The sequence below is a fragment of the Mauremys reevesii genome, linkage group 22, assembly GCF_016161935.1.
Source record: "Mauremys reevesii isolate NIE-2019 linkage group 22, ASM1616193v1, whole genome shotgun sequence".
Lineage (NCBI taxonomy): Eukaryota > Metazoa > Chordata > Testudines > Geoemydidae > Mauremys > Mauremys reevesii.
The window spans coordinates 17233021-17241397 of NC_052644.1; positions in this window are offsets into that span (position 1 = coordinate 17233021).

The following is an 8377-nucleotide window of genomic DNA, read 5'->3' on the forward strand; positions in this document are numbered from 1 at the left end:
CTTCTCACCACTGGCTGGCTGATTGCTCTTCAGCCAGACTCTCCTCTTTGATCAGTGCTTCAGTCACTTAGTGGTAGTGTAGGTGGAAGACAGAGGAAGAGTCTGGCAAACATCTCTCCCTTTTATCATGTTCTTTCTTCCCTCTTGGCTTTGCCCCCACTTCAGAGTCAGGTGAGCATTACCTCATCACAGTCCCAAACTGACCAAAGGTAGGGGGGTGATTCCTTTGTGAGTTCAACAGATTCTTTTGTTGCTGTCTAGGCCAACATCCTTTGTTCCTGTGAGGCTGGGCTGGGTTTGTCCCATACATGCCCTGATGAGGTATGAACTGCTTCTCTGCTCTTGGAGAGTTTTTGCCTGAGCTTATTTTAAGCCACGAGGATACATTTTGAGCCTCATAACTGCATACATGAAATTATAACCTATAACCTTACTATAACAGCAATTCTCAGTGCATCATAAGCTTTCCAAAGACACCCGACATGACGAACTCCGCATTGGATACCACACAATCATTTTATAAGGATGAACATGGAAGCGTAGGGTGTTCCCCCGAGGTACAGAGCATCACACCAACCCAGTGAGGGAAGGGATCCCCACTCCCCAGCCACTAAAATCCACCCCCACTCCGGGAATGACAGTGCTGATCGATGCTGAATCGGGGAGGGGGGCGATCGCTGAGTCACTGTTTTAGCCCATTCCGCCACCCTGATAGACACTGGTTCTATTCCCACAGGGGAAACTGACAAGACCCAGCCTGGAGCGGTGCCAACTCCCATCCGCCTGAGCAGCACAGGGCCAGGTACTGGGGCTGGGGTGGAGGGGAAATCTCCATTGAACCAGCCCTGGAAACAGGCTCGTGGTGCCCGGGGGCTAGGGCTGGGATGGGAGCAGTGAATCTCAGTGGGTCGGACCAAGACACTGTGGGGAGGGGCTCTTTGACATGCGGGGGGGGGATGGATAAATAACCCCAACGGCCCCTCCCCCATTGCCAGACCCCAAAGTCCCCTGATTCCCTTGGCCCTGCATGTCAATGCCTGGAAGTGTGGGGGGATCCCAGAGGTGAGGCAGGATCTGGGGGAGCTGGGCCCTGCTGAGTGCAGGTGGTTTGGGGCAATAAGCCCCCTTCCTAGTCTGCACATCCCCCTGGCAGAAGGGATATCCCCTGCAAGCCACCATTATCCACATCCCTGCTCTTGCTTCCCCTCCCCCCACTGTGGTCTCAGGGGACCCCAAAATATCCCATATATGTTCTGCTGTCTCTGGCTGGTCCCTGGGTACCATGGAGGTGTGGGGGGCAGTGGGTGACATACCAGCCTCCCCCAGAGCACACTGCCTGGCTGTGTTTAGCAGGAGCCGTGATACCCCAGGGATGGGCTCACTGCACAGCAGACAGGCTGGGGCAGAGGTACTTGTGGGGGTGGACAGAGGGGTCCTGTGGAGACAGGGAACTGTTCGGGGGTGGGAACTGGGACCCTGTGGCTCAGACGGTCCCAATCCCCTGCCCCAGTCCTGGGGGTGTGGGGTTGCTCACGGGTCAGTTCGTCCACCTGGGAGCCCCCTTTGCTGGGGAAGCTGAGGCTCAGCCCCCCCCCCCCCCCGGGCAGTAGGACGCGGCCTCCACAATGGGTCTGGCCCCAGCGAGGCCCCAGAGCCGCAGTGCTTGGGAGATCCCCAGAGGGGGGCTGTGCTTGATGTGCTGGACGGGGGGTTGGGGGCTCTGCTCCTCGGGCAGCACCAGCAGCTGATCTCCCCATATGAGCCATGGAGTGACTCTCCTCTTCCCCCCACAGCAGCCCCCCCAGGGCGCCTGGATTTCACCCACGCCAACATCGCCCGCCTGGGACTGGGCGCCATGGTCCTGCTCATCCTGGGGCTGATCCTGGCTGAGGACTATTACAGCCACCTGAAGGGGGCGCTCTAGGTGAGGTGACCCCCCCCTTCTGTGCCCCTTGCTCCCCCAGGGGCTGGTCCCAGGGCGACACAAGCCCCTCTAACCCACCGTCTCTCTGTGCCCCCAGGAGCCTGGATCTGGCCATGCAGAGAAGAGAATCTCCCCAGGGGATGAGCCAATTCCCCTCAGGGAGCTGAGATGCTGGCACAAAACACCCCTGTCCCCCAAACACCCCTGCCTCAGAGATCCACCCCACAACCACTCCTGACCTGACAGCCACACCCCAATATCGAACCCCTGATCCCTGGCCCCATGGCACCAGCCCCTGTGCTGGGCGTGCTGGGCTCCCCACAGAGCAGTCCCTGGAAGGCTCTGGGGTCTTACTCTCTGGCCCAATTGGGCTAGTCTCTGCCCCGGGCTTCACTGATGGGTTCGAAGGCCGAGGGGAGGGAATCAGGGCTAGGGCTGGGGCAGGGGGTTGGGGCCTGGGATGGGGGCAGGGGTGCAGGCTCTGCGTAGTGCTTAACTCAAACTGCTCCCAGAAGCAGCAGCATGTCCTCTCTCCGGCTCCTAAGTGGAGGCATAGCCAGGTGGGTCTGCGTGCTGCCCTGTCCACAGGTGCTGCCCCGCAGCTCCCATTGGCCACGGTTCCTGCTGGCCCTACATGTAGGAGCCAGACGGGGGACATGCTGGCTGCTTCCCGGGAGCCATGTGGTGCGGAGGCTAGCAGGGAGCCAGCCAGCCCCACTGTGCAGCGCTGCCAACCCGAGAGTCAATGGCTCTGTCAGTGGTGCTGACTGGAGCTGCCAGGATCCCTTTTCGACCAGGTGTCCCGGTCAAAAACTGGACACTTGGTCACCCAACCTAGCATTTTCCCAGTGGGCAGCTGGGTAGTTATATCCCTCAGTACAACCAGGGCTCAGCACCCATCCCCAAGCTGGGCCCCACATCCTGCAGAATCCCAGCGCCCTGAGAGAGCCCACTGTAAGGATAAGGCCTTGTCCTGTAGCCATTTTTTTTTTGGCCTGTAGCCTAAGGCCTTCATCTGCAGCCAGATTAAAAGAGCAGCAGAGCAGCAGCCATTAGCTGAGTAGCAGGAAGTCACATCCTCAACATTAAATGATATTAAAACAATGTAATATCAGGCTGTTAAGAAGGGGACCCCATCCTAATGGCCCCCACTATCACCAGATAAAGAAACAGATCTTAAGATGGTTAAAGAAAACTTACTTTGATAGCATCCTGTCTGGCAAGAAATCACTTATCAGTCGCTGTGGTTGTGAACTCTTAATTTCTTTATTGTTCTGTCATTATGGTCCCCACTTCCCTATTGTTTGTCTGGATGAGCTCTGTCTGGTTCTTTGACTATTTCTGTTTGTTACATAATTAATTTTGCTAGGTGTAAATTCATTAAGGAGGTGGGGTAGGATTGGTTAGAGAATTTTGTTAGAATTGGTTAGTAAAATTTTAGTATAATGATTGGTTCAGGTATAGCTAAGCGGGACTCAAATTTCACTATATAAACTGGGGTTCAAAGGGAACCAGCTCCAGGACACAGCGCCAAGATCAGAGCTGCCAGACCTCAGCACTCTGCCAATGACACCGTGCAGAAACAGGATCCCCCAGATGGACCTGATCCTGGCTGACCATCAAGAAAAGTTCATCTGTCTTATTGGGAGTAGCGAGCATTGTTGTATGCTTAGCGTGTGCAGTCTGTTTTTCATTATTGTGAATAAATAGAGAATAAGGATATTACTGTGTAAAGCTCTTTCACTGGTAAAAGGTCCTGCAAACCTACAGAAAATTACACCCTGAGCCCTAGGAATTGGGCACAGGTCGGTGGGTACTTAAATTGATACATTTACGCCTGAGCCCTAGGAATTGGGTGCCCCTAGAGTGTGAGTAACAGAGAATTTTGTGATGGTAACACCCAGCCCCCAGTGTGTGGGGACGCTGCATCTGGCCCTGGCCCTGGAATAACAGCACTTACTGCCCCCCAGGTGTCTGTCCCCCTCCTCTCTCTGCAGCGGGGTTCCCAGCCCCTTTTATCTCCCCCTTTCTCCCTAGACCTCCCCTGCCTCTATTTCTATTGCACAACCCCCAGAGCTTCCTTCTCCCTGCCCCAAATCTCCCACCCCAGGGGGCATCTGTGATAACGGAGCCTCCAAATGTCCCTTGTGGTGGGTTCAGCCAAAGAAGGTGAGTGAGAAGTTCAGGCAGCGTCACGAGAACCTGGATGAATGAACATTGGGGAGGAAAGTGCAAAAGCAGGACAGAAAGACGGGCTTAGTCCAACCCAAGCATCCGCAGGACAGAACCCACATTGGGGTGTCGGTAAGGAGGCCTCATTGATGGATTTACCTTCCCATGGTCCATCCAAGAGGTGGCATATTTACACCTGCCATTTTCATCCTGTCCCATTGACGGCTGTGACCTAGACAGCCCCAGTGGCCACCCTCGCTGAGGGGTCACCTCTCTCCTGGCCGTACTGCCCCAGCTGGGTGCCTGTGCCAGAGCCGCTGGTTCTAGGACAGTGCGCAGCACCAGTCAATGGAAGCCCAGCCTGGCCAAACCCTTAGGCTCTTATGCAACCCCAATGATCCCAGGGAATAAAGCTCCTGGGACCTGGAGAGAGCATGTCCCCCTGTCTTCCCAGCTGGGCTGGAATCAGAGCCTCCATCCCAGATGTGGCACAGACCCACTCGCTGTTTATCTACTGCCCCATCAACAACCCTGGGCACCACCCAACGCCCCACTGACAGCTCTCACCCATTCCCCTTCCCAGGCGCTCTCCCTGCCCCACCTTCTACCTGAGACTGACGTCAGCCCGGCCAGGGGACTCCATTAGACTCCAGTGCTCTGTGTTCTCCTGTCAGGACGGGGAGGAGGTTTTGTCCCAGAGGAGCTTATTGGGGAAGCTCGCCTACGACTATGACCATGTGGTGTCTGGGGGCAGCTCTGGAAATTACTCCTGTGGGTACGAGATCAAGGACAGCAAGAACCAGGTGACCAGATCCCAGCTCAGTCCTGCCCAGCGCCTCGGCATCAAGGTGCGTGTGTGTGTGTCCGTGTGTGTGTCTGTATCCCATCTCAGTGCTGTCCAGCCAGTCAGCATCACGGGAAAGGGGGGGTGAACAGACAATTAAATAACAACCCCCTGAAAATTCAAACACTGAAATTCATCAATTTTCAAAATCTGAAATGAAAAATTTCTCACGACGTCTTTGTTCTAAATTTGTCACAGGCAACGTTCCACCCCCCCTTTCCCCCCCTCTCAGCTCAGATAGCCCAGCCCAGGCAGGTGGGGGACAGGGACAGCATAGGAAGGTCTCACTGGAAGGGACCTAAAAATGCCATTAAGTCCAACCCCTGCCCTGAGGCAGGACCAAGTAGACCAAGTCCGTCCCTGACAGAGGTTTGTCCAAACTGTTCTTAATAACCTCTGAAGACAGGGATTCCATAACCAGCCTTGGAAGCTGTTCCACTGATTAACGACCCTTATCACTAGAAAGTTTCCCCCAACATCTAACCTAAATCTTCCATTCTGCAGATTAAGCCCATTACTTCCTGTCCTACCTTCCGTGGACATGGAAAACAATTGATCCTCATCCTCTTTATGGGCCAGGAGTGGGGCTGTGGTCTGGCTCTGGTCTCTTATGTATTTATTGCCTGGGTAGTAGCAGTGGTGGTATCAGGGGTTCTCCCCTCTCCCTAGGTAAATGATTCTGAAGCGTTTCTTTATTCAGGGGACTATATTTGAGGAAAGGTGAGTCCTAGACTGGGTAACCCCCAGTCTGAGTGTGATACACAGGACAATGGATGTAGAGGAAACACATGATGATGCAACAGGGTGACGGGCTCATCCAATATAGCGCTCTCTCTTGCTCTCCCTGCAGCTCTCCCAGGCTTTAACCAGCATTTCAGAGCTGGGCAACATCTTTGCAGGGCAGGCAAATGGCTCTTTCAAAGGGGGAATCCCAAACCCTTCTGATGGGCACGTTTCATCTGGAGTTCTCTGACCCCCTCTGCTAAATCAGCAGTCAGTGAATTATTTCCTCCCACTTCACTCACTGTATTTGTTTTTGTTCTGGCAGGAGGCACCAGACACATCATCACACCTGGGCTCACAAGTTCTTTCTCTCTGTGTAATCAGTTATTTACGCTCTGTGCTCCAGTCCTGGAACAGAGGTGTCACAAACAGCATGCAGGCAAACCCCACATTCAGGAATCTCAGCCCAGCACTAGTGTCCAGTTCCCAGACAGTAGCTGAGCTCCAGGAACAGACCTTAGCAGAGCCCAAACCTGGCTGTTTGCTCCAGCTCCCCCCAAAGCATCTGCATCAGCAAACCAACCCCTACACAGTATGGCTGCAAAGGCTGTGTGAACTGCTCACAGGACAAGGAAAAGATTGTGTAAAACTTTGTGTAACAGCGCCACCTACTGACTCCTACCAGAGTGACACTAATGATATCATAGGATCATAGAATCTCAGGGTAGGAAGGGACCTCGGGAGATCATCCAGTCCAACCCCCTGCTCAGAGCAGGACCAATTCCCAACTAAATCATCCCAGCCAGGGCTTTGTCAAGCCTGACCTTAAAAAAAATAAAAAGTGTAGGACTGGAAGGGACCTGAAAAGGTTCATTGAGTTGAGTCTAGTCCCCTAACTTTACAATGGGACCAAGCACTGTCCCTGACAGATTTTTGCCTGAACCCAAATCCACACCCCCAAACTCTGGGGAAGGTCAGATTAGGACCCACAGCTGGAGCTAAACCTGATGTCCCATCTCCAGTTGCTCTGTCCCAGTCCAGCATCTCCCTTCCCCCTGGTCCCCTCTTCCACTGATCAGCCACAGTCACCTTAGTGTTTAGAAATGGGAGCTGGTTTGGAGTCTTTGAACCAAGGGGGGACGTCTCTTTCTACCAGACAGGCTCTAGCTCAGCCAGAAGTGAGCAGCTCAATGCAGGGATCCCTGGGGGAGGCTCTCTGGCCTGGGCTGTGCAGACGCTCTGACTAGATGGTCCCATTGGTCCCTTCTGGCCTTTAAATGTACAACTATGAAAATAAACTGCCTTGGAAACCTCAGAGAACAGACTAAATGGAGAGAGAAAAAATGAGGCAGGTTAACGTGTGAGGACAAAAATAGCACTGTGTGTGGGTTATTCAATCCCACATCACAGCGTGTGATACTCCCCCACTCTTCTGGGCTGCAAGCTCAGGGTCAGGCCTGGGGAGAGCTCACTGCTGGACAGGGGAAGAGGAGTCTGCACAGAAGACTCTGCAGATGATCAGGGCGCTGTCGGTTTATTCTGTGGTTCCCTCGCTGCACAGAGCAGCTGGACAGTGTTTGCAGAGAGTCGCTGAGCAGGAACCACTGCTCCCGGCACTGACTCCCCTCTCCCTTCCCTCTTCCGAGCAGAAGCCGGTCACTCTCTAATACTGCAGTGTCTGGCTCCATTAATATTCCCACCAGGGCTGGAGAGTCGGGTCTAATTCTGCCCTGCCTGCCCTGGGGTTTGGGCCGATTGGGAGAGAGGCAGGATCTATCCCAGAAGCAATGGGGCGGTGACGCTCTGTGAGATCAATTAAATCCGCTGCAGAAGAATTCCTAGCTTGTGTTTCTGACATTTCCCGTTTCCCAGTCTCAAGGCGCTTCCCCTCTTTGGACAAAATGGCCTGGGGTCAATGGCCCTCAAGACAGGTACCAGGTTGATCATTGTCACTCAGGCTTTTGGACAGGCTGGGGGCAGCAGGGAGGAAGGATGAGCTTGTGGCAAGGGCAGTGGACTGGTGCTTGAGAATCCCTGATTGGGTTCAGTCCCTGACTCAGCTGCAGACTCCTGTGTGCCCTGGGCTCAGTCACTTAGTCTCTCTCTGTGCCTCAGTCTCCCCATCTGTGAAATGAGAATGAGCTTCCCTTCCTCTAAGGTGTGGGTGAGGATAAATCCCATTAATGATTGTGAGGGGCTCAGATACTCCAGTGACAGGGGATGTACCAGGAGAGGGAGAGCATTGATGGGAAGAGCTGTTTGTCTCAGGGCTTTGCTATATATTGGGACATTTACCAGTATAATTAAACCACTCTAGCTTTGCTGCTGTAATTCTCACAGGGACACTCTTATTCTCGAATCAGAGCCTTTGTCAGGTTCATTCATAGATTCTAAAGAGGCTATTGGCAGTTCCTTTATCCCACTTGGGGGAATAATACACCAGGCAAAAAGGCTCCTGAGGTTACAAGCAGTAGTTAAAATAATGGCAAATAAAACTGGAGAAAGTTTAAGAGCCCTGGCCAAAGAAATGGGCGATCCCTCCAAAACCATCAGGCATTGGACATAGTGCTGGCGGCCAAAGGAGGGACCCATGCACTCATTGGAAAACAATGTTGTGTGTTTATACCTGACGATACCAATGAGGTAATAGATCGCTCTAGCCACTTAGAACAAATCTCATATCTTCCCCATGAAGAGAAAAGTTCTTTATGGAA